General features: G+C 44.1%; 1 pseudogene across 1 annotated transcript in view; it reads right to left on the bottom strand.

The window, feature by feature from the left end:
• Window positions 1-3,799: 3,799 nt before the first annotated feature.
• LOC309601780 (PDZ domain-containing protein 2-like) overlaps window positions 3,800-24,007 on the bottom strand; it is a 41,803-nt pseudogene continuing 21,595 nt past the window's right edge. Inside the window, exons 3-12 of the transcript in view lie at window positions 23,191-23,272; window positions 22,110-22,213; window positions 21,188-21,356; window positions 19,189-19,970; window positions 17,842-17,984; window positions 12,730-13,429; window positions 9,176-12,098; window positions 8,360-8,477; window positions 4,361-4,462; window positions 3,800-3,829 (exon numbers count right to left, since the gene is read on the bottom strand). The product of the transcript in view is annotated as a PDZ domain-containing protein 2-like (transcript). The remainder of the gene's footprint in view (window positions 3,830-4,360; window positions 4,463-8,359; window positions 8,478-9,175; window positions 12,099-12,729; window positions 13,430-17,841; window positions 17,985-19,188; window positions 19,971-21,187; window positions 21,357-22,109; window positions 22,214-23,190; window positions 23,273-24,007) is intronic.

Raw genomic sequence — 24,007 nt, 5'->3', positions numbered from 1 at the left:
AGATACAGATTTACATAACAGAGACAGCAAATTGAAAAATGTACAATCTATTTCATGTTATTGCACTCACTGTTTTTAATCGCAAGGCATTTAAAACAGTTTTCATTAAAAGCAGTTTTATTTATATAAATATAAGTGTAAATATACAGTATCATACCAGAAGTGTATCAGCCTAATACACAAAACCTACCTAGAGTGGGATCCCAATTTCTCACATGATCTAGTCTACTTCTTATCAATATTTTCACATATACATTTATATACCCTAAATGTAGAAGCAGGTAAACATTCCCATCTGGGAATGGTTCCTTCAGATTTTGACAAGAACCACTGCAGAACATTAACTAGGGTTAATTTTAAGTGAGGGTCATTAGAAAATATGAATCACTTAACAGTTCAACACTTATCTGCCCTCGATTTTTTTTATTTTTTTTTTTTAGCAAGAAAATGATCCGATATTGCTCCCTCCCTAATTTAGGCCTAATCTCACAGTTTTTAATACAGATGCAGTCCCCACAGAAGCTGGAAAGAGCTTCCAGGTACAAAAGGCTGCAGAATATGCAATGACAGTATCACACCCTGAGCTGCTCCAGGCCTGGAAGCAGCAAAGCCCTCCACCAGACCTTCTCCATCTAGGAGCAAATTCACCTTACCTGGCATGCCTTCAGGTCCCTGGTAAAGAGTTGTGGACCAAGTGCATAATTTCATCCTACTTTTTGGTCTTCTAAGATGCAGCTGCGAGTCTCTGGAGAGTCACTGCTCTCCTAGAGCTTGGCCAACCCTCTGGCATGGCAAAGAATCACCACGGGGGCTGATATGCAAACAGCAAGGTCAAAAATGCTTGTGAACCTACTGAATACTGATGAACTAATGCAACTCCCTCTATCATTTTGGTGCAACCAGGCTCTCAGAAAAGGAACATTTTCTTTGCCAGATGCGTAACTGAAGGTTTACTACATCTGTTTGGTCTATCCATCCTGTTTGTAATAAAGCAGACCCATATTCCATAAATCCTGGGGCTTTTATGGGGAATGTCACCCCAATAGAGACATCAGGAAATGCTGCTGTAATCATATCAATACTGGTAGCATCAGTAAAGATGTTTCTTGTTCCTTCACCAAAAAAAAAAAAAAAGAAAAAAAGAGAAAAAGTATTTTCAGGAACAGAAACAATCAGGGTTAAATACTATTCTTTTTCTTGCTGTAATGTTAGTAGATAAGTGTATCATTCTACCCATAGTAACTATCAGACTTAAAACATTAAACCTATCCTTTAAATTATAGCCACTACTGAATCACACACAAAAATCCCCAACATTTTATGTATCTATTACACACACTATTATAATCAGATTTTGGTCATTCCTGAACAAGGCCTTGCCATTTAATTGTCATTGCCAAATGTCTTCTCCCTGGTTTTCAGCAAACATGCAGGGGTAACCTCTTTTATCCCAGCACAGGCCTGCAGCGTGGTCCTCCAACCCAAAGTGCTGCATCCTCCTGAAGCCTCTCCTACCACTGAGGTGACCGAAGAACAGGACTGGTCCTGACAGAGCAGCTGAGCTTCAGGGTCACAAGGGACTCAACTCGACAGTCATTTCACAGCACTGAACCTGAATTAGTTTCAACGGAAATCCTGCAGGCAAAGCAGCTGTAGGACTACATACAGCATTGCCTTTCCTGTAAACAAAAGTTGCATCTCTCCCTGGATTCACATGCATGTCACTGAAAAAGAATTAAATCTATTCATTTTTAGGCAAACATTGAGTTGCTTTTTTTCACCTGCCATAATCTGAGGGTGCTGGCAAACATTGCACAGCTTTTCTGCTTGCCTGGTCTCGGGTTGCCTCACAGAACTGAATTTTCCTCTGCACATCATGAGTTGCAGTCTAATGAAGCTGTCACAGAAGTGAACCAAATTGAGTGCTCCACTAACCTGGAAGCAATTGCTCCAAGCACTGTTGAATAAATGTAAATAAACTGAACTATAGCATGATCTTGGGGTAGGGCCAAGCAACAAGCTCAGACCTTTTTGTAACAGCTACGCAGTGTCTTCGCTCACTAGAAACATAGGCAGCACTTCAGATTTGGACTGGCTCCAGGCTGAGAGCTCTTCACCCTGGGCATGCTGGTCTCCAGCCTAACCCAACAACCAACCTGAGAACTCTGGAACAAACAACTTGTTCTCAGCTGATAAGGATGCTGGCCCGTTTCCTCTTGTATCTCTTTTATGTTGTTTAGCTATCCCAGACGTAGGAAGAGAAATAACAGTCTAATCTCTTGCACCCATACACTCTCCTCCCGACACAGCAGACTATAAAAAACACTCAGCAGCATGGCCCGCTACTGATACCTCTACTGTGAGTAGAGGTGAGAAAATCCAAACTAAGTGCCTGGGGCATTGCAACCCTTTCAGTTTTGCTGTATCTAACACCATGGTTTCTCCCATCTACACAAACAGTTTTCAGTTTCACCATCCAAAACCCTCAGCATCAGCCCATTCCTGACACAGCTGGGCACATTTATATCTTGCACACACGTACTCACCCACTCTCACACAAGCAAAAATAAATACTGGACAGGAGAAGACAAAAAAGAGCGATTAAAAGCCACCACAAATATGGACAGTTCAGATTTAATCTGTTAAAATCCACATCCTTAGACTACCATTTTCCAGCTTGAGTGTTTCAAGTCGGGCAGCCTTAAACCTCTTGCAATCAAATAAAAGCAGCCTGGCTTTCAGACGTACTTAGTGATTGATGAAGTCTGTGGGATCTGCAAGTGCTCAGCACCTGAAACTGTCCCTCTTTTAAAAATATATATATTTTAAAGGTGCCTAACATTAGAAACCTAAATTTGAAAATTCAGACCCCAATTTTTATTGTTCCCATTTTAATCACAGGTAACAACTCAGTCTACACCTTGGTGGACAATCACCTATTATTTGGACGTGATTTTCTTGCTCACAGATTTCTATTGCATTCAGATACAATGCAATAGAAATGTGCTTTCAGATACAAGTTGCCACTAAGAGCAGATTCAGTTGTGGTGGATGCTGAATTAGTTCATCAGTTTTAAGAGGATTTTTCAGCTTTGCAATAAAATGTTCATGTTTTTAGGCATAAAAGCTGTGCAAAATTATCCCCTTTTGTCATGCATTTTTAGCAAAACTGCACTTAGAAGAATAAAGCAAGATTGTTCCAGACATTCTCTTATTATAACAAAAAAGGACCAGACCCTAAGTAAGTGTTCTAAAGTCATATTACAGTTAAGTGATATAGTACAGTCTAAATACCCATCCTTGTCAACAGGATGGCAACCAACAAGTTATACTCCTAATGCTCTGCAGATACTAAAAATATCAGGGACAGGCACAGTGTTATTTGTGTCAGTCAAAATACTTTTAAACCAAACCCAGTAAAAATCTTGAAGTTCCATTAAAACTGCCACATAATACAAAAATGTCTCTTGGCTTCCTTCATCCTTGATAATTAGGTGAGATTTTATGATGCTCATCACATGCTTGCTCAGTGGTTCTCCAAGGCTCTTCGCACCTCTCTGTAGAGCATTAAGACGCTTCTGTGTGGCTTTAGAAACAAAGACAGCTTCTAGCCAGTTTTAAATGCTTTGTCTTAGCAAGTGTGATTAGATGTAATGCTTCCATCATACTGAAGTTATGTGTTTTCTGATTAGTAACTGAACAGGGCCCCCTGGCGCAGATTTAATAATGTTCCAGGCATCGTAATGCACGAGGCCAAGTACTGATTTTCCACTAACAGCAAGAACTTCATCTCCAGTTTCTATGTTTCCAGATCGCTCTGCAGCACTACCTAGGAGCAAAAGGGGGGAAAAGTCAGTGTAAAAAAAATAAAATAAAATCAAACCCACAAAAATTTGCTTTCCACTGTGATGAACAGCAAATAAATCATTCTTCCAACAGTGGCAATTTCAGTACAAGTCATTTATGTTCAGCTCCGCTCTAGCAATCTACCACATGCTGTGTCTCACAGAAAATGTTATTTTAACCAAGATAAATCCTTGTTCTCAGAAAAAACGTCTGTTGCACTGCAACTACATGCATAATTTTATTTACATGCATAGGATTTAGACCTAGCCGATCCCATCCAGTAACAGACTTTTAAAGACTGAAAACATAATTGGCATCCATCTCCAATAATAAAAATTATGCTTCCCAGACACCCTTTGATTTCAGTAGCAGACAGTATGCAGTCGCCTCTGAGAGACACTGTTTTATGACTGTGAATGACTTGCAGTGAGTCTTGATAAACGAGCACTTGATCTAATCACCAGCCTGCTTTAAAGTGAGCTTTGCAAAAAAATGACTTGCAGCCATCGCTTACTGTGACTGATTTCTGTTCCAGATCTATTCCTCCAGCAACATTAAATCCCAGGCCAGCTCCTTCTTCTTTGCACAAGACTACAAAGTATGTGTTGTCTTTTCTCTAGCAGAAAAATGGGGATGGAAGAGAAGGGGAAGGAGGAGAAAAACAAAACCAAAGATCAAGACCAAGTTCCCACAAAAATGACAAATTCCCAGCACCCTCAGATTATGGCAGGTGAAAAAAAGCAACTCAAGGAATTAAAACTGAGATGTGAAATGCATTTCTGTTCATGCTACGGATGAGTAGCAGCCATATAGGAGAACTCAGGTGACAGCAAAGATTTCTTCAGTCAGTCCAAGGCTAGAAAGCAAAGTCAAAATTAGGATAGTGTGGAAGGGTATTAAATCTTGGGCAGCCTAATTTTCACAGGCTGTAATCAACTTTGCATTGCTGGACATTTTGCAGTCAAAACTGAATAGTTCCCATACACCTTTCTGGACCAAGCACTGTACTTTCCAGGGAATTGCTAACACTTTTTTTTAATCCCATTTCTCCTTCCTCTTGAAAGGCAGTTACAAAGATGTAATGGAGGGCAGTTACATCAACCTCTTCTCAGCAGTGCTGGACAATCTTGCAAGGGGCAGTGACTACAAACTGAGGCTTGGGAAGGTTAGATGGGACAGCAGGAAAAACTCTTTCACTTGGGAGATGAAGGTAATGAGCCTGTTAGTAATCCAAATGGGACTAAGCTGTGCTGTTGTGGAAATGGGAGCATCCAGCACAGGAAAGGGACTGGAGCAGGTCTGCACCAGGGCTGAACTTGGCTCCAGACCAGAACGAAGGTGTAAAGCTGATTTCTTTGAAGTGATGGGCTGCTGCCAAAATACAGAATTTGCCATGAGAGAGAAGCAGTCCTGTCCAGCAAGCCTGGTGCCATCTTCTGAATGGTTATTAGGACAAACTAGACACTATTACAGAGACTGCATTTTGCGGTGTAAGGGGGGACTATAAGCAGGCATCTGGTGGAGCAAGGGGATAGTAACCGTCTGTGGGGCAGAGCATCAGAAGTGGGGAGTAAAAAGCAGGTCTCTCAGCTTTTCCCCAGGATCCCATCCAACATCAGTCATTTCCAGAAACTGCCAACACTAAAATTAATGGCACATCATTAGAAACCAACCTCTTAATCTATTTAGCATTAAATGACATATTTAGTTCACTAAACTCAACATTTTAACTCAGTGTTTGCCTTTTAATTTCATTTCAAAAGGCACAGGGAACCACAGATTATTATCGCTGTTTGGTGAAACAACAGTCAAATTCTTGGCCTCTCTGTGTGTGTGTTTGCCAAATAGTGGCCCTGGAAGATTTTTTGCATTAGAGGCATCCCTGCAAAGCACAGAGCCAATGTCAGAAACTGATGCCACCCTGCTCCACATCAGTGATCCATCAGGGCTCAAGGAGAGAGGAGCAGTCAGGGCCAAACATCTTAGGCCACAGTAGCTATCAAGACCCTTCTCACCTGTACTCAAGTGAGAACAGCTTTATATTAGGCTAGTAATAATGAAGTCAGTTAAATATCTAGGTTAGCCATCTTCAAAGTGCAGTGAGGGTAACAGAAACATACTCGTATCTTTGACCGTTAGGTACTAAAGCAACCCTTTTTGTTTAAGAGGTCAGGTTCTTTCCAACCCTTGCTGCCACAACTTAATTTTCTTACACTGGGGAAGAAAAAAAAAATATCAGAGGCTCAGATGTTAAAGGGTTGTGTGAGGACCACATGTCCTGAGCCAGTCAGCAACATAGTCTGAACCCTGGTTTCCCATTGCTGAGGTCGTGCATTTCCTCCCTTACCAGCTCTCAATGCTGTCCTCAGCCAGCACGTGTACTATGGGGCACAGACACCTGGCTATGGATGCTTATTGTTTTACTCGGCCACACAGTTGACGCACAAGGCCTCCAGCGATGACAACTATCTGATGGGCTTTGAGAAATGTCACTACAATAACTGCATAACATGTCTTTGAGGCAGGTTAATGCAAACTCCTTGCAGTGCATAGGCAAGTTATTCTCTCAAAATTTCTAAGGAACTTGCCTAGAAGAAATGAGAAACACAACATGAAAGAGCTCAAATCTTTAGCCTCTCTTCAGCCTGTTAGCTGAAGATCATTGGTCATAGAGATTTAAACAATAAAATGCTTGTATATTTATTTTTTATATTAGTAACACTTATTAAATGCTAGCAGTAAATTCAGAGCAAAAGATGATGACAAATTCTTCCTGGGGAAGCTCTCAGTCCAAATCAGGCAGTCCATCTCATTTTTTCAGCAATTGCATAACTATGAAGAACTGTCCTATTGTACATTTAAATGCAGCATTTGACTAGCATAAAATTTTCTAGCCTATGATGTGCCATACTGGGCTTAAATATGGATAAGAAACTATGCAAACAAGGAGTGCATTCCAAAAAGCATTGAGTTACTTATAAATATTTGAGTTCTCAGACTTTGAAAAGTGGCATAAATAACTAATCTCTCCAAGAATCTGAATTCTCTCAGTGCCAGGAGGCACACAAGGCGCGAACATCGTTCTTCCACTTCGATCGGTCTGTGGCTGCGTGCTCTGGAGTCCCAAGGGCCACAGCGCAGTCTTCTGTTGGTTTTTTCCTCAAGACATGACCGATCCAGTTCCATCTCCTCCTCCTCACTTCATTACTGATTTTCTCCATCTCCGAGTTGATGCTCGTCGTTTCTGCAACTTTTTATTTTTTTTTCCGGGAGGAGGTAGTTGGCCTCCTGCCCAACCCCCATGACTTGGAAGGCCAGTGGTTTTTCTGTCAGGGTGGCCTTCCCTTAGGCTGCGTTGGTTCGCGGCACCTTCTTCAATTTTATCCGGTGCACCCTCCAGAGAGGGATCCCCTATCCACCACCCAGGGGACGCGCCTTCTAGCCGTGCAGCCCCAGCCGAAGGAATCTCTCCAAGACCTCATGCAAAATACTTTAAAGAACACTTAATTACTTTTGGCCAAAAGTACAATCCAATCCTAATTTTTTCAGTAAACCTACTAAACCCTCTTGGCTCACGAAGCTCTTGGGACTTGCAAGCTTTAGCTATGCTGTCCCTGGAAGGAGGTAAAGCTGGGCATTTTGGGGAGGTCCTGTTCCCCCCAGCCCGTTCTACATTTGAAATAGCAACCTTCTTTGTGAATAAGACTCAGGAACACTCTAAATGCAGCTCAGCCAGCAGTTATGCAGACCAGATGGTGGTTTCCCCTCCAGTGCTGTCATTATTTTATCAACTTCTGTTCTGATTTAAAAAGGGTGTGAACATATCCCAAAAACACAAACATAAATACTGCAAACAGGGAAGTAATGTTCTGGCACTCATTTCACTTTGGTGGCCTTCTTTAAACACTTAAATAATTAAGCAGGTTATCTTAATGCAGTGACCAGTTTCCACAGAAGAGAGCAAAAAGGGCACAGGAGTCTCTTACAAACCCTCCAGCAGCTGCTCTCTGGCATTGCAAGCCACCAGTTCAGCACTAAACAAGATAGATAAATTCAATTTCCATGATCTCAGCTTCTAGCAAAAGGCGGGTGCTTTCAGGCACAGAGAGGAGCAGAGCTTCCCCTGCATGGTGGAGAAAGTGGATCTGACCCAGATGGTTGGTGGAAAGTTAAATTCTGATGTGCAGTTATTGGCAAACCCAGGAGTTTCTCAGCTGTAAAAATGACTGAAATGAAGACATACTTTTCCACTTAAAATAGGTCTATTTATTGTGGCTCAAAACTGCCTTTGCACTGGACAAACAATAATACCCTTTCTTATACAAAAAACACTCAAATTATTATGGGTTTATAGCAGGCATTAGAAAAACAGCAGAAGTAAAACTACCATCAACTGTAACCTACTGCAGAACTATTGGAGGAGCTCTGAAATTGTCTGGAAGAGAATTTATCTGCCATTAAGAAAACCCTTAAAAATACCACCAATAATTCAGTTTTATCTTCTAGTTTTTACCTTTGCTTGTGCTTTGACTTCTTGGAGCATAGCAGCAACGTCACATTTTGGTACTACTGCTGACAAAACAGATTGCAATTTTTGCTGGTCCAGGCTTGAGATAAGCAACTGATCCAAGCTAAAATGAATAGGAAAATATAAAAGACAGCTTCATCTTTCTAGACTGTGTAGAGATACGTTTCAGGTATACAGTATAATTTGTACTAGGGTAAGCAATGAAGGGCCAGCTCATTAACAAGCAGAAATTTTGAAAACAGGTAAGAAATGGCATATGCTGGGAGAATGGGAAGGGGCAGAGAAGACAATTTAAGAATAACTCTGAAAATCAGTCCCTGTTCTGTTCCCCTCCTCCTTTCCCAATGATTTTAGCAACAGACATTAACAAAAACAAGGAGACAGCTACTTCTGAGGACTGCTTCTGGCAGGACAAGAAGCTTGTTTGTCACTGCAGGCTGTGCTGGCAGCCAGCACTGCACAGCCTCCCCTCCAGGGTGGGCAGGAGACAGTGGCTGCCGTGCCATAACATGGCCAAAAACCGACTGAAAACAGCTAGAGGGGACACAGAAAAAGAGCCCAACCCTGCCAGGATAAAGTGTTTCATCCCATACTGAAGCATGGGCACCACCAGAAAGCGTTGTGGCAGTTCTGAGAGATCAAAAGAGCATAAAGAACAGCACCCCAAATCGTGAGGGGAATGGGGGCCAGGGCCAAAGCTGAAATGCACTTTGGCACAGGCCTGGGGCAATGGGGAAGCTTCGCCTTGGGAGAGGCTTGTGGGGATGAAAACGAAACAGCAGTAGCAAAGCCGACACCAACCTGACAGACCAGCTGTTTTCTGAGTGCTCCCCATCCAGAGAGCCACCATGGGGCACATCGTTGTCCGAAGTGGACCCCATCATCCCCGAGTCGCTGTCCTTAGGGCTTCCAGCATCCATCCCCATCCCACCTGCCTCAGTGGGGCTGCAGTGAGCCAGCAGGGCTACATCGCTCTGGGAGGGTGAGCCAAGGGCTCTCCGGGATGTGATTTCCAGCTCCGTTTTGAAGCATATGGGCTGCAGCGGCCCTGAGAAGCCCTCTCCACACAGCTTGTCCAGGTTGGGCATGCTGAGGGCCCTCAGCTCCCACAGCCTGGAGCAGGACAGCGGCAGCCACCCCAGGCTCTGGCTGCAGCGTGACTGTGAGGCCGAGGGGGGAAAGGTGGACGGGTTTGCCCCAATGCCACCCTCCTCACTCCTCTGGGGCTTTCCTTCCCCCTTGCCACCCCCTGCCACATGTGTTGGCTCCATGCTGGCAGGCGACTTGGCTGTGTCATCAGCTGGGCTTGGGCTGCTGCCATAGGAGCTCAAGTTGTGCTGCAAGGCCCGTAGCGTCTCAGCAGGGGTGGCTGCGGCAGCCATCCCACCACACGACCTCCCGGTGAGGAGGGACCTCGCAGTCAAATGTATATCAATGGCCTTCACAATGGGCTGGTCAAAATTTGCCAGATTTTCAAAGGATTTGATCCTTTGTTTGATGGAGGAGAATGAGGTAGGTTCATGCAGCCAGTTCAGCTTGTAGTAGTAGTAATTCCTCCTGAAGCTCCTCAGCTTATCATCAGCGAGGCAGCTGATGTCACTGGCTGAGGGGGATGTGTCATGCACCCTCTGGCTGCTTTTGGAGGCATATGCCTGCTCCTTCCTGCTCTGGCCATTTAGCAGGTTGAGATGGACCATCTTTAACATCCCCGTTGCTGCCTGGGAGTATTTCTCCTCTATGGCGTGGCCCTGTGGGCCTTGCACGGGATGAACCTCTGCAACATGGCGATCCTCCCTCAAGTGACCTGATAACTGGGTTGGCATCGAGTAAGTCCTCATCACAGGTTTTGACAAGCCATAGAGATTTTTGTCTCCGTTGGTATCTGCTTTTGAGAAATACTGCATGGTCCCCATCTCCTCAGTCAGCTAAGGCACTTCTGCATTCACCTCTTCTGTTTTCTCCAGCAATGGCAACTGCAAAAACGACGCTGGTGAGGAAGAGGCAGAGGAGGAGGAGGAAGAGGAGGAGGAGGAAAGCTTCACCTCAATGAAAGTGCGCTGAATCTCCTGCCCTTCCAGCTGCTCCTGCTGAACTGCGGATGATCTCGACGAAGAGGAGTCTCCAACAGATGGACCTATGTTTTGCAGATCTAATTGCCTAAGGTCATCCGCACTATAGATGCTCTTGATCACATTCAGGCCTGCTCCAGGGTTCTCAGTCCTCTCTTTCACATATTCAACTATTCGTATCCCCTGAGGAGATGAAGTGACTTTGGACTGACTGTCTCTGGCTCTGAAATCATCTACCTTAACACCCTTACCCTGACACACTGCAGGCTGCATGGAAACTTGCTTTTATTTTGGCTTTCCCCACGCCTGCTGCAGGTCCCTTAGCTCCCCACAGCCACCACATTTAATTTCACCACTCTCTGTCGGGCTGCCAGTGCCATTCAGGAGAGGCAGAAGTGAATCTTCAGAAATGACCAGAGATGGTTTATTTTCTAGTTCTGACTTCAGAGTCCTTGAGGCTGCTGAAATGCTCTTGCCAGGATCTGGGTTTGTAGGTGAGTTATGGGACAATGGTGTTTTCTTTCCCAGGAGTTTGGGAGACAGCTGTGGGGAAAGAGAAGTCCTTTTCTGATCAGCCCCACTCACTTTGGTAGGATTAATGCCAGAAGAATCCAAATTTGCCTTTGCTTTGCTTTTGATGGTGAAGCCTTTTAGCTTTGGTCCTGCTTTGGCCTTCTGGTTATTTAAAAGGGTTTCCATTATACTTTTTTGTGCCATTCCCTTAGGCTCCTGACAGGATTTTTTCTGTGAAGATGGGCTGTGCGGTACTGCAGCTCCTTTGCAGTGATTTGTGCCTGAGCTTTGGACTTTTCCTTTTGAAGTCCTTCCTGAAGTCACAGAGTTAATTTTCTCATTTTTCCCTGGCAAGTCATGAGTTGTATTAGCCTTTGGATCTTTAGATCTAGTGGGAAAGGGAGACCTGAGTGATATTGCTCTTGGTGACGATGCATTCACATGATTGCTGTCTATTTTAGACAAGTTGGACAGACTGTTGGTTTCTTTCTTCACTAAGCAATAACTTAACAGCATGATTACAGTCATCAACCACCGTTTCGCTTTCAGATTTGGATCTCTGTTCATCATGATATCCTTCTTTCTCAAGCAAGTTGTTCTTCAAGCCATTGACATTTCTAGCAGAGCAAAAGCTCATCTTTTTGCAGTGCAGAGACCCTTCCTATTTGATGGATTCACAGCATTTCATATGTCCGTTACTGTTCCCCAAATCCATCTGTTCTTCTGTACTTAAGGCACCATTGTTACGGAAAGAGTAAACTTCAGGGATACTGACTGAATTCTTTAGGATGTCTTTTTCTGGCAGGAAAACTGAGGAAGGAGAACACAAGGATGCAGAGGACACATCTGAACACTGTGAGAGACATGGAGTAGGACCACCATGATCTTCCAAGCCTAGTTTGTTGATGCTCATCTTCAGTGACCCACACATTGCACAGCCCTCAATTTGCAAAACTTTGCTGCCATAAGGGTGCAGTGGGAACAAAGAGGATGAGCTTGTCGCAGATGTGAGATGCTGCTCATGTGTGGGCTTTTGTGGCTCATCGTTCATGCAACAGATCTCAATTTGCTCCTCATCTGACTCCATTACAGTACAGACTGCAGGGGCATTAGCAGTGTCGTGGTTTAACCCCAGCCAGCAACTAAGCACCACGCAGCCGCTCGCTCACTCCCCACCGGTGGGATGGGGGAGAGAATCAGAAGGGTAAAAGGGAGAAAACTCGTGGGTTGAGATAAGAACAGTTTAATAATTGAAGTAAAATAAATTAGAACAGTTAAATAGGCAAAGCAAAAACCGTGCACGCAAACAAAACAGAACAAGGAATTCATTCACTACTTCCCATCGTCAGGCAGGTGTTCAGCCATCTCCAGGAAAGCAGGGCTCCATCACATGTAACGGTTACTTGGGAAGACAAATGCCATCACGCCCAATGTCCCCCCTTCCTTCTTCTTCCCCCAGCTTATATACTGAGCATGATGTCATATGGTATGGAATAGCCCTTTGGCCGGTCTGGGTCAGCCCTCCCCCCGGCTGTGCCCCCTCCCAGCTTCTTGTGCACCCGGCAGAGCAGGGGAAGCTGAAAAGTCCTTGACCAGTGTGAGCGCCACTTAGCACCTATTCAGCAACAGCTTAGCACTACTTAGCAAGAACCAAAGCATCAGTGTATCATCATCGACATTGTTCTCATCCTAAACCCAAAACACAGCCCCATACCGGCTACTAAGATGAAAATTAACTCTATCCCAGCTGAAACCAGGACAGCAGCATCACACAGCCCAAGCAACACATCACTAGCACTGTCAAAGGTTTCCGTGACAGACTCTGCGTCCAAGTGAGAATCCTCCACAGCCCCATACATAGACTTTGGAAATGGGTCACTTTTACCTTCCAGAGAGTTTGCTGCAGGCAACTCATCCTCACTTAAACTGCTAAAATTTCTAGAATAGTTATTTAAAGAGTTTTTATTCACAGTAAAAAGTTTGCCTGTGTTAATGGAGTCCAACACAGACAGCCCCAAAACCCCCTGTGCATTCGCTACACAATTCATATTTTTTTCCAACAGCTCCTCCTTCGCTGGCTGTGGCTCAGAACCAGGACAGCCTTCATTAGTCCCACAGCAGCACATCGTGGTGTACTCATCTTGGAGGAGGCTTTCTGCTCGCAATGGAGTGCGTGAAGCCCTGCTCTCAGGAGCACCCATTTGGCTGAGCAATTCATCTATATCAGTGACAGGGATGGCAGCGCTGTCCTCGGCGTGGCTGCTTTTCACGGTACCTCTTTGCACATCTTTGCTTGTGGCATCAGGTGGTAGTGGTGTTCTCTCCACTGCACAGCTGCCACCAGCATTTTGCAAACCTGCTCCTTGTTTCCCAGCACTTGGTTCTTCCTCAGTTGCAAGGATGCTCTTGACATCGGCCTGATTTTGACTGTCTACCTCTAGCGACAGGATGAGGTTTGTAGATCTGCTGACAGCTGCATCGTGATAAAAATAAAATTAAAAAAAAAAAGCAAAATCCTGTCAGATATGGGAAGTGATAAACAAAACACCAGGTTTTATTACAAAAATAGACACCCACGTATTCAGACAATGTTTTCCTTTTGCTCTGCACTCCTCCTTTTCTGTAATGATGTTTACAACAACTCAAATTAATCATAACCCCGTGTATTTGAGTAGCACACAGGAGGGAGCAATCTACTCATCCAGGGTGAGTAGTCATGATCTGTTTAATTCTCATCTTTGAAATTTCAGCAGTCAAGCAGCCAACTACCAAGTGTCAGTGTGCAGTAAGTCAGTCTGAGATCTACCATTTCTCATTATTTGTTTGATTGAAGATGTCTCCAGTAGATTGCAGAGAGTACACAAAGCCCTGGCATAGCAAAGGTGAACAGATAACAGTGACAAGCTGTGCATAAATAACTTGACTCTGATCCTCTCAGCTCTTCTGCAGGTGTTTAATGTGACATGCATGGGTGATGTTATACACGCATTAAGCATATGGGCTTTATAGGATTTCCGGCACAGACCTTTCCTCGCTTACAATACATGTTTAACCCACTCTTGGGCAACACACTGAGCTCCCTGTCACTGCTGCACTCCAACACATTCCAGCTCACCCATTTCTCCAGCTCTTCAATTTTCAGTGCTTCACCCTAAGCATCTGCTTGCACCTTTCTACACTGCTTCTGGGACACTCATCCCCATTCAAGCTGCTTTCCAGAGGCCAGTTACTACCAGATGAGGCCCAGAAAGTGCATGGAGGGGTGTATCACAGAGTCAGCATCCTTTCCTGCTTATTCAAACATGCCAGCACGTCTCTCTAATCCTTGCACAAACCTGCAGGATTATCCACACCACTTTTAACTTAGGTACCATGTTAAGAAGTGCAGGTTCCTCCTGGAGTCCACAAAGGGGAAGACATCTCAGAAGAGCAATTTGAAGCAGCCAGGTTAGGATTTGAAGTACTGCCCTGCTTCAGTGTGCTGGATCACACACTGAAGACACCCTCTTCTCTGCCAGTGGGGCAGGGCGAGGAAAAGGGGAAAGCAGAAGAGTTGCCTGATAAAGGAGTGCCAATGTGCTCCTACCCCAACACTATTATTCTGCAAAAGCCACAGCAATGTAAGGAAACAAGAACAGGCCTCTCTGCCAAGTCAGGAATTCCTTAAAGAACAATTGGAACTGAAGCATCTGGAAAGAATTTAGACTCCCAGGTATTAATAGGTACATGAAGAAGATCATAAGCTAAAAAGGAGCAAAATGTTATGTTCTTCCTGAATTTGAAAAGTATGCTTTTTCTTTTTCAAACACTCATTTCCACACCATGTAATTTGTACAGTCTGTGGAGATGCATATATTGATGTAGCAGTATAAATCAACCCTGAGCAGAAACTAAGAAGGTATCAAAGCCCTTGTTCTCGTGGGAGACTTCAACTTACCAGATATCTGCTGGAAATACAACATAGCAGAGAGAAAGCAGTCTCGGAGGTTCCTGGAGTGTGTAGAAGATAACTTCCTGACACAGCTGGTGAGTGAGCCAGCTAGGGAAGGCGCCCCACTGGACCTGTTGTTTGCGAACAGAGAGGGCCTGGTGGGCGATGTGGAGGTCGGAGGCTGTCTTGGGCTCAGTGACCATGAAATGATAGAGTTTTCAATTCTTGGAGAAGTAAGGAAGGGGGTCAGCAAAACCGCTACCCTGAACTTCAGAAGGGCTGACGTTGGATTGCTTAGGAGCCTGGTTAACAGAGTCCCTTGGGAGGCAGTCCTGAAGGGCAAAGGAGTCCAGGAAGGTTGGATGTTATTCAAGGAGGAAGTCTCAAAGGCACAGGAGCAGGCCGTCCCCATGTGCTGAAAGTCGAGCAGGCGGGGGAGAAGATCAGCCTGGCTGAACAGAGAGCTTTGGCTGGAACTCAGGAATAAAAGGAGAGTTTATGATCTTTGGAAGAAGGGGCAGGTGACTCAGGAGGACTACAAGGATGTTGTGAGGTTATGCAGGGAGAAAATTAGAAGGGCCAAAGCCCAACTAGAACTTAATCTGGCTACAGCCGTAAAAGACAATGAAAAATGTTTCTATAAATACATTAGCAAGAAAAGGAGAGCTAAGGAGAATCTCCATCCTTTATTGGATGCAGAGGGAAACATTGCCACGAAGGATGAGGAGAAGGCTGAGGTACTTAATGCTTTCTTTGCCTCAGTCTTTAATAGTCAGACTGGTCATCCTTGGGGTTTTCAGGCCCCTGAGCTGGGAGATGTAGATAGGATGCAGAATGAAGTCCCAGTTGTTGAAGAGGTGGCAGTCACTGACCTGCTCCTCCACCTGAATGCTCACGAGTCCATGTGGCTGGACGGGATCTACCCGATGATACTGAGGGAGCTGGCAGAGGAGCTTGCCAAGCCACTCTCCATCATTTATCAGCAGTCCTGGTCAACCGGGGAGGTCCCAGATGACTGGAAGCTAGCAAATGTGATGCCCCTCTACAAGGAGGGTCGGAAGGAGGATCCGGGGAACTACAGGCCTGTCAGCCTGACCTCGGTGCCGGGGAAGGTCATGGAGCAGATCATCCTGAGTGCCATTATGTGGCATGTGCAGGACAACCAAGGGATCAGGCTCAGCCAGCATGGGTTTATGAAAGGCAGGTCCTGCTTCACTAACCTGGTCTCCTTCTATGACAAGGTGACCCACTTAGTGGATGAGGGGAAGGCTGTGGATGTTGTCTACCTGGACTTTAGTAAGGCCTTTGACACTGTCTCCCACAGCATTCTCCTGGAGAAGCTGGCTGCTCATGGCTTGGATTAAGTGCACTCTGCGCTGGGTTAAAAACTGGCTGGACGGCCGAGCCGAGAGAGTGGTGGTGAATGGAGTCAAATCCAGTTGGCGTCCGGTCACGAGTGGTGTTCCCCAGGGCTCAGTGTTGGGGGCCGGTCCTGTTCACTATCTTCATTGATGATCTGGATGAGGGGATTGAGTGCACCCTCAGTAAGTTTGCAGATGACACCAAGATGGGTGGAAGTGTCGATCTGCTGGAGGGTAGGAAGGCCCTACAGAGGGACCTGGACAGGCTGGATCGTTGGGCCAGGGCCAACTGTATGAGATTCAACAAGGCTAAGTGCCGGGTCCTGCACTTGGGTCACAGCAACCCCATGCAACGCTACAGGCTTGGGGAGGAGTGGCTGGAGAGCTGCCTGGCAGAAAAGGACCTGGGGGTTTTGGTTGACAGCCACCTGAACATGAGCCAGCAGTGTGCTCAGGTGGCCAAGGCGGCCAATGGCATCCTGGCTTGTATCAGGAATAGTGTGGCCAGCAGGACCAGGGAGGTGATAGTGCCCCTGTACTCGGCACTGGTGAGGCCGCACCTCGAGTACTGTGTTCAGTTTTGGGCCCCTCACTACAAGAAGGACATTGAGGTGCTGGAGCGTGTCCAGAGGAGGGCAAGGAAGCTGGTGAAGGGTCTAGAGCACAAGTCTTATGAGGAGTGGCTGAGGGAGCTGGGGTTGTTTAGTCTGGAGAAGAGGAGGCTGAGGGGAGACCTTATTGCTCTCTACAACTACCTGAAAGGAGGTTGTAGCGAGGTGGGGGTCGGTCTCTTCTCCCTAGTAACAAGGGATAGGACGAGAGGAAACGGCCTCAAGCTGCGCCAGGGGAAGTTTAGGTTGGATATTAGGGTAGACATGGTACTTAGGGACATGGTTTAGTGGTGGACTTGGCAGTGTTAGGTTAACGGTTGGACTCGATGATCTTAATGGTCTTTTCCAACCTTAACAATTCTATGATTCTATGATTCTATGACATGTTTCAATTCAAACTAGAAAATTTTTCATAAGAAACATGCAAATAAACATTTTGATTAGATTCTAGTTATCTTTTCTGTTTCATCTTTCTGCACTTTAGAGAATTCTGATGCATGAAAGGGAAAGAAAGAAAAAAGGGTTTTATTATCTTATTGTCCATTCACAAAAACTCTACTTAAACTTCAGCTTTTAAAAGAGACCGATGTGATTATAGAGGGTCAATATATTTACTGAACAGGCACAGCAATAAAACAGGTTGTCAGGACAGGGTCGCTGCCAAGTTAGCTCTAGGTCTGCATGAAATGACTCAGACCTCTGCAAATGTTGGCAGGAGGGACATACTATAAATGGGAGCTTTGAACACTTCACACAGGAGTAGTTTTGCTCCCCTCATCATGGTGTTAGGGAGGACCCTGAAGCCTGGTTTGGTGATGAAGTGCTTTGCCTGGCTCACCAACGCAGACACAATGTACCCCATTTTTTTCTCTGAATCAACCTGGGAAGCTGGGGCAGCAGCAGATCAGACCCAGCTGATCCAAGGGAGTTTTCTTCACTGGTACTCAGAATAAATGGTATGAAAGCAAAACTACTCTCTCACCTGATGCTGCTTTCTGGATCTCCAGGGTTACAGATGTGGGAAGACACTGCATAAGCAAGTAGATTTCCTCATGTCATCTTACTGACTGGGATACTGTTGATGGTGGTAATCTCATCTACTACAGCCATCTTGCCCACTGATGCAATGACAGATCCAAGGGAATTATAAATACACCTCAGAAGCCCTGCCACAGGGGCAAAGATTGCAGGGAAGCAATTAATAGCTTATGAGCAACATTCCCTATTTCATATCACCGCAGAGCACAGGTACAACCGCCATCAGTTTGCCAACAAATAAAAAGAGCAGACTGTGCTTTTGCCAGAAGAGGAATTAATGATCAGTCTCAAACAGGAAGGTCAAAAGAGCTGCTGGGTTCTCTGAGAGATCAGTATCAGGATGGAGGACATAGCCCTCTTCATTTAAATGAATTGGGATAGATCAGCCCTAGTTTCTTCAGGACTGGAACACTGTCTATCATTTTTGCATTTCATGTATGAATTATATCCCTGGTCACAACCTCCCATTGGACCAATTGGACTCTCCTAAATAACTACATTGGACAGGGACTGAGCTCTTAAGGTAAAAGCCTAAGCATGTTTCTAAACACTGCACAATAAGTCAGAGAAAGAAGCAGGAACAGAACCCAAATCCCCAGCTCTCACAGCCCAATTCAAACTGCTACGACATATCCCCTCTTACCCTAGTGGCCACTAACTAGATTAAAAATGCTACATCCAGTTTTGTACACCAGAGTATCTTCCTTCCTCTGTCTGCACCTTTGCATCTAGGTCAGCAATTCCACACCCAGCACAAAACAAGTATTCACACTAGTATATGCACTTAAGAGATGCAGAAGAGTGATGTGTTACTGGTACTACCATGGTGCTTGGCAACCCTGGCCAGCACCTAAGGCCTCCTGGTACCAGATTTGTGTAATACAGGAATACATGCATATAAAATAATAGAGAGGGATTTAAAACACACATTCTAAGTTGCAACATAGCTCCTCTCTTAATAAGCATTTTTACCACCAGGATTTATTTTGTCTTTGCTTCTGGTAAAAAGAAAGGAAACAAGAATAGTATTCCCTCAAAACTGTGAGTGTGGATGAGTCCATCTCAGTAGATCTGCCTTTTGACTTTCTCAGTTTTGAATCAGCCAGAGTGCACTTTGAATCAGAAACATTTCATTTAACAGCAGCTTCGGAACAATACAGGGTGAGATGTTTTGCTCAGCAGAGACAAACATCTCCCTTGCACTTACTCTCAACAGATCGCTTGCTTAATAATAACCATCCCTGTAAAGCGAAAGCAAATCACAACAAGGCAACTCAAATTAAAAAATTACCATTTCTGCTGTTCCACCTGGCCACAGCCCTGTGACAACAACCTTTAAGGGCATGGCCTGGATTTCCAAATCCAGGCCGAATGACTCATTCTCATTGCGAACCAGAGTGACTATTTCACCCTGGCCCTGCCCAGCCCCATCTAGTGTTTCACACTTCTTGCTGTGAGGGCGTGTCCTTGCAACAGGCTTGTTATAAGAGCCATGCTCCTCAGTCCTCTGTCTCTGAAGGCTTCGGCACTCAGTGCTCATCATGTTTTTCACTCTCGTAACTGCTCTGTGCTCAAGTTTTGGCGAACTCTTAGATTCGAGTTGTGCTTCCCAGAGCTCCTTCAAACTCAGGCTGCCAAGACAAACTTCAGGCACACTTGAGTAATCAAATGCTATGATGGGGAAGAAAGGAGAGTCAATTTGCTCCAATGTGCTGTCTGCAGACTCCATGGAGTTGCTGAAGACAGGGGAAGACGTCTCTGTGCCAATATATCTAGGTGACTCGCTCTCATCATCGATTTCTACAGACGAGGTTGTAATGACAATGCCAGCATCCTCCTGGCTCTTGGCCCTCTGGCTTCTTTGCAAGTGGGAACTTTCGTCATCATCACTAACATCGCCATCGTAGAAAACAACCCTCCTCTGTCGATGAAAGGGGCTGTGGGCAGATTTGGGGCTGTCGCTGAGGATGCTGGGTCGGACAGACTCAACGTGCTTGTTGTGAAGGCCAGACGATCTCCCACTAGTTGGAGAAGCCAGACCATTTGCTTTTGCCACTCCTGCTTGTCTAGCAGCTAGAAAAAAACCAAATATTTATATTTTAATTGCATTTATGGGTGATTTTTTAATACCATGCATCTGACTGCAGCAGAGGACGTGTGGCTCTGTTTGTAGAGGAAGCTTAACCTCTCCTCACAAAGCAAAAAGCAGGGTTTTCATGTCCTCCCTCTAACTACAGTAAACAGCAAGAGGGGCAGCAGATAGCTCCACAATTTATGGGTAATTCCTGAAATCAGTTCATGGCACATCTGTTTCTATTTTCAGCTTATTTCTAAATTATGACTATGACCCAAAGAAGAAAGGTATGCAAATTCACATGTGTATTTTACTTTAAACAACAGAATTTCTTTCACATCTTGCTTAAATCTATGTTCAGGACTGCCTGCATCAATTTACAGTGAGTAAGAAATGCTTTCCTGAACAAAGACACAAGCACATGACAATCAGTATCAAATTAAAGACTAATAAATAAATAAATAAATAAAGATAAATAAATAAAGACTAAATAAAGATAAATAAATAAAGATTAATAAGCCCAAGAACCCTTTCCACATCCTTCTTAGAAAGAACTGCATCTTATTTTGTTTTTTTGTTTTGTTTTGTGTTTTTTTAAACCTAAAAATGCTTTTCAGCATTAAATAATGAATTTCCAGAGAAAAATAAGCTGTAGACAAAGACATGACTTGAGAAGCACAGGAAAGGGAGAACAAATGTAATATCCTTTGAATTTGAAATCAGGTGCATGTCAGTAAGGACATGCAAGATTCTTTCGTCAATTACTATGGGGAGAAAGATACATATGCAAAATATCCAATGCCAAGTTGAACATTTGATTGTTTTTACACTGCTATATGTGAAATCTTGAAATTGTGTATTTGATATCACTATGAACATTTTCATTTAAATGTAATCAATCAGATGATCATCAGTCATTTGAAGAAAAACCTGCAGTGTTGTCAATCTAGTTTCTGCCAAACCAATCAAATAAAGTCATTTTCACATAATCAGAGCAGCAATTTGGACAAACTACCATGGAAACAGGCATACATGTGTGTTGTTGTAAATCCCTTCCATTTTCCAGAATTTCATATGATCACCACTGGCTTGCACTACGTCACCAGGCATTTCTTACCAGCACAGGAATCACCATAAGCTCTCCTGTAAAGCAAACCAGTGCTCAGTGACTCTCCCCCCCATTAGTCAAATGACCAGACACATTTCCGTTGCTTACTCGGGTTACCAGAAAGAAGAGAGCCATCATCCAACAAACTGTTTCTGTTCTTCTGATGGAGCTGCTCTTCATCGCAGGAGCCGGTTACAGCATTGGAAAACGGGAGCTGGCTTGTACCGTCATGTGAGAAGTACTGGGAAAGCTCTGCCTCAGAGCTGACAGATCCCTGCTGAAAAGAAGTGAGCCTGGTGACCGGCTGTCACTGATGCTTAAAGCCCCTGTCTGCATGCAAGCACCACAAACTCCACTCATCACCCTTGTCAATAAAGGAAGCTTAAAGACAGTTTTTAAATAGAGAACTTGTCAGTATATTGAGAGCCAAACCGTCAAACTTGGATGGCTGAAATGCAGCACGTTTATAGCCAGTATACTAAATAAAAAAGATTCCAAATCCCACTACTTTGCAGATGTGGTTCAACACAGAAACCAGGGATGAAACCATTCACTTGTGTAATTCCCTTCATATACCTTCTGCACTGAGAGAAGGGAAGAGTTTGTACCTCTGGACAGTTTGTATGGCTTCTTTAGCTTTCCCAGGAAAACCAGAGACTTTTCCACTGCAATGGCTATATAGAGAGACCAAGTGCTCAGACTTCTGCCCACAGACTCAGGTCTCCCCTGCTAACTTCATCTCTGTGTCCCACAGAGCAGGGGTGCCTTCGAGGTGGCAGGAGGTGGGAGCCCACAGCTTTCTCTGCCATGCTCTGCACATCACTCCTGAAGGCTATGGCCACACAGATGAACAGGAGCTTGCTGCTGTCACGATTTAAACGCATGACATAAGAAACAAACCCTTTTATGGAGCCCATGTAACAGGGAAGGAGCATAGAGGTTTGGTTTTTGAACTCCTTGATTAAGTAAGAGCTTCAGTAAAAGCTGAATTTGAAGCAGACGCTGTTTTTATTGCATCTAATCTTTTTATCTGGCTTGCTGGCTCCAGGAAGCGTTTCATAGTCCAGCTGAGGGGAGATGAGGTCTCACCTTGTTTGGCCTTCACACTAGGAGATGGGCTTTTTTGTACAGCTCCTGTTAAACACAGCTTGCTTAGATGCTAAAAATTAAAGTTCCATATATCCAAACAAGCTCCTCATTCACCATCTGAGCTGGGGGCTGCATTTAATCCCACTTATTATCTTAATTTCTTTCATAAAGTGAGATTTATTTAACATTTCACAAGCTCTCCCTCAGATCAGGTGAAACATTATCACAGAAACATGTTACGCCAGCCAGGCCCAGGACAGAGGTATGAACAAGAGATGAACAGGAGACTTTCTCCCTCACCCGCTGGAGCATGCTGCTGACTAAGTGCAATCTCGAAAGACAAATTAGCAGCCACTGGAAAGGTCTACTTCAAAAAAGGTCTTAGCTGACACAGATATAAAGAGGATATAATTACAAATCTAACATTTCTGTCTAAAAATCACCTTACTAGTCACTCTGCCATTGCCAAGAGTTTGCTTTTATCTGTAAGATTTTAGCAAGTGCTAAGTCTGGAGTTCAAAAACATCAGACAAATGCCAGAGCACACATTTTGACATGACCCCAAAGATTAAAATGGAGTTAAAACATACAGTCCAGTATGCAATATCTGGATTTTTTCAAATGGATACACCAATACTTACTTTTTTTTTTGTTTTTTGCCATCTACATGGATAATTGTACACAGATGGAGTGGATTCCTCCTGCCCTTTCCCTACCAGGACATTCTCCTTACCATTCATCCTGAAGAGAGGATAGAGCAACCACCTCTTGGCGCCCCTACTTTCAGATCATGGCAGCCAAGCAAAACCCAAAGCAAGTAGCATGAGCTGTAGAGTTGATCCATCTGAACTGGATGTTTTTGCTAAAATTTCTGCAGTGAAGAGAGTGATTACATCCCCCAAACAGTTCAGCTGTTTTGAGGGCCCTCAAAATATTGATGTTGGGGAACCCAAGAGCATGTCCTTAAACCTTCCCACATCTGGAAAAGGACAAATATTAGGAGAGAAAACACTGCTTGTTACCTGTGACATGAGAGGAGCTGGTATCCTTGCTCTCTCGGTGAGTAGTGCATGCAATTGCTTCATCCATCTCCTGCTCAGAAACCTAAAGTCAAGTGGAGGACAGTGATCAAACTGGGTAGATGAAATGAAGATGAAAGTCTGACCACTTATCACTACAAATACATGATTCATTTCAGATATGCCACTATTTTTAAAGATGCAGTAAAGAAGACCTAGTTGAGAGCTCTTAAGTCCTGGTCCCCTGATTCAGACTCCCTCCGTGCCACTTTCCTGCAGAAACCAGGAGGCAGAAGCCTGCCGACTTCATGAAGACCACGTCCAAGTGCCACATTACACAAAAAAATAAAACTGCACCAGACTTAAAGAAATTAAATGAAGCCATTACAGCACAATTTTAACTCAATTAAATGCTGTACATTGATTTATTGAGAAAACAAACAAAGACTGCTTTGTACAAGCATACATCAGCAACAGAAGATATTCTACACTTAACCTACTGGAAGAATACCAGACTTCCCGAGATATTAGCTGTCTTTTTTAATTTTCATTTCTCCTTGCTTTTAAAAAGAAAACCTAAATCAGTAATTGGTAATTAATGTTTCTATGGTTTAAGAATAAATACTAGTTTACCATATTTGCTAATTTTGTCCTGAATTACTGCTGTGCACTTAATTCTTATTACTGGAAAACTCCATATAATTTTATAACAGGAACCACTAGTCTGCAGGAGTATACATTTAAAAAAAGAAAGCAAGTTATTTCTGTCAAAAGTAATTTCTATACACATTGCTTTACATGAATTAAAATTCAGCATAAA

The sequence above is a fragment of the Platalea leucorodia genome (assembly GCF_965183815.1).
Source record: "Platalea leucorodia genome assembly, chromosome: W".
Taxonomy (NCBI): Eukaryota; Metazoa; Chordata; class Aves; order Pelecaniformes; family Threskiornithidae; genus Platalea; species Platalea leucorodia.
This window is presented reverse-complemented; position numbering and strand designations above follow the sequence as displayed.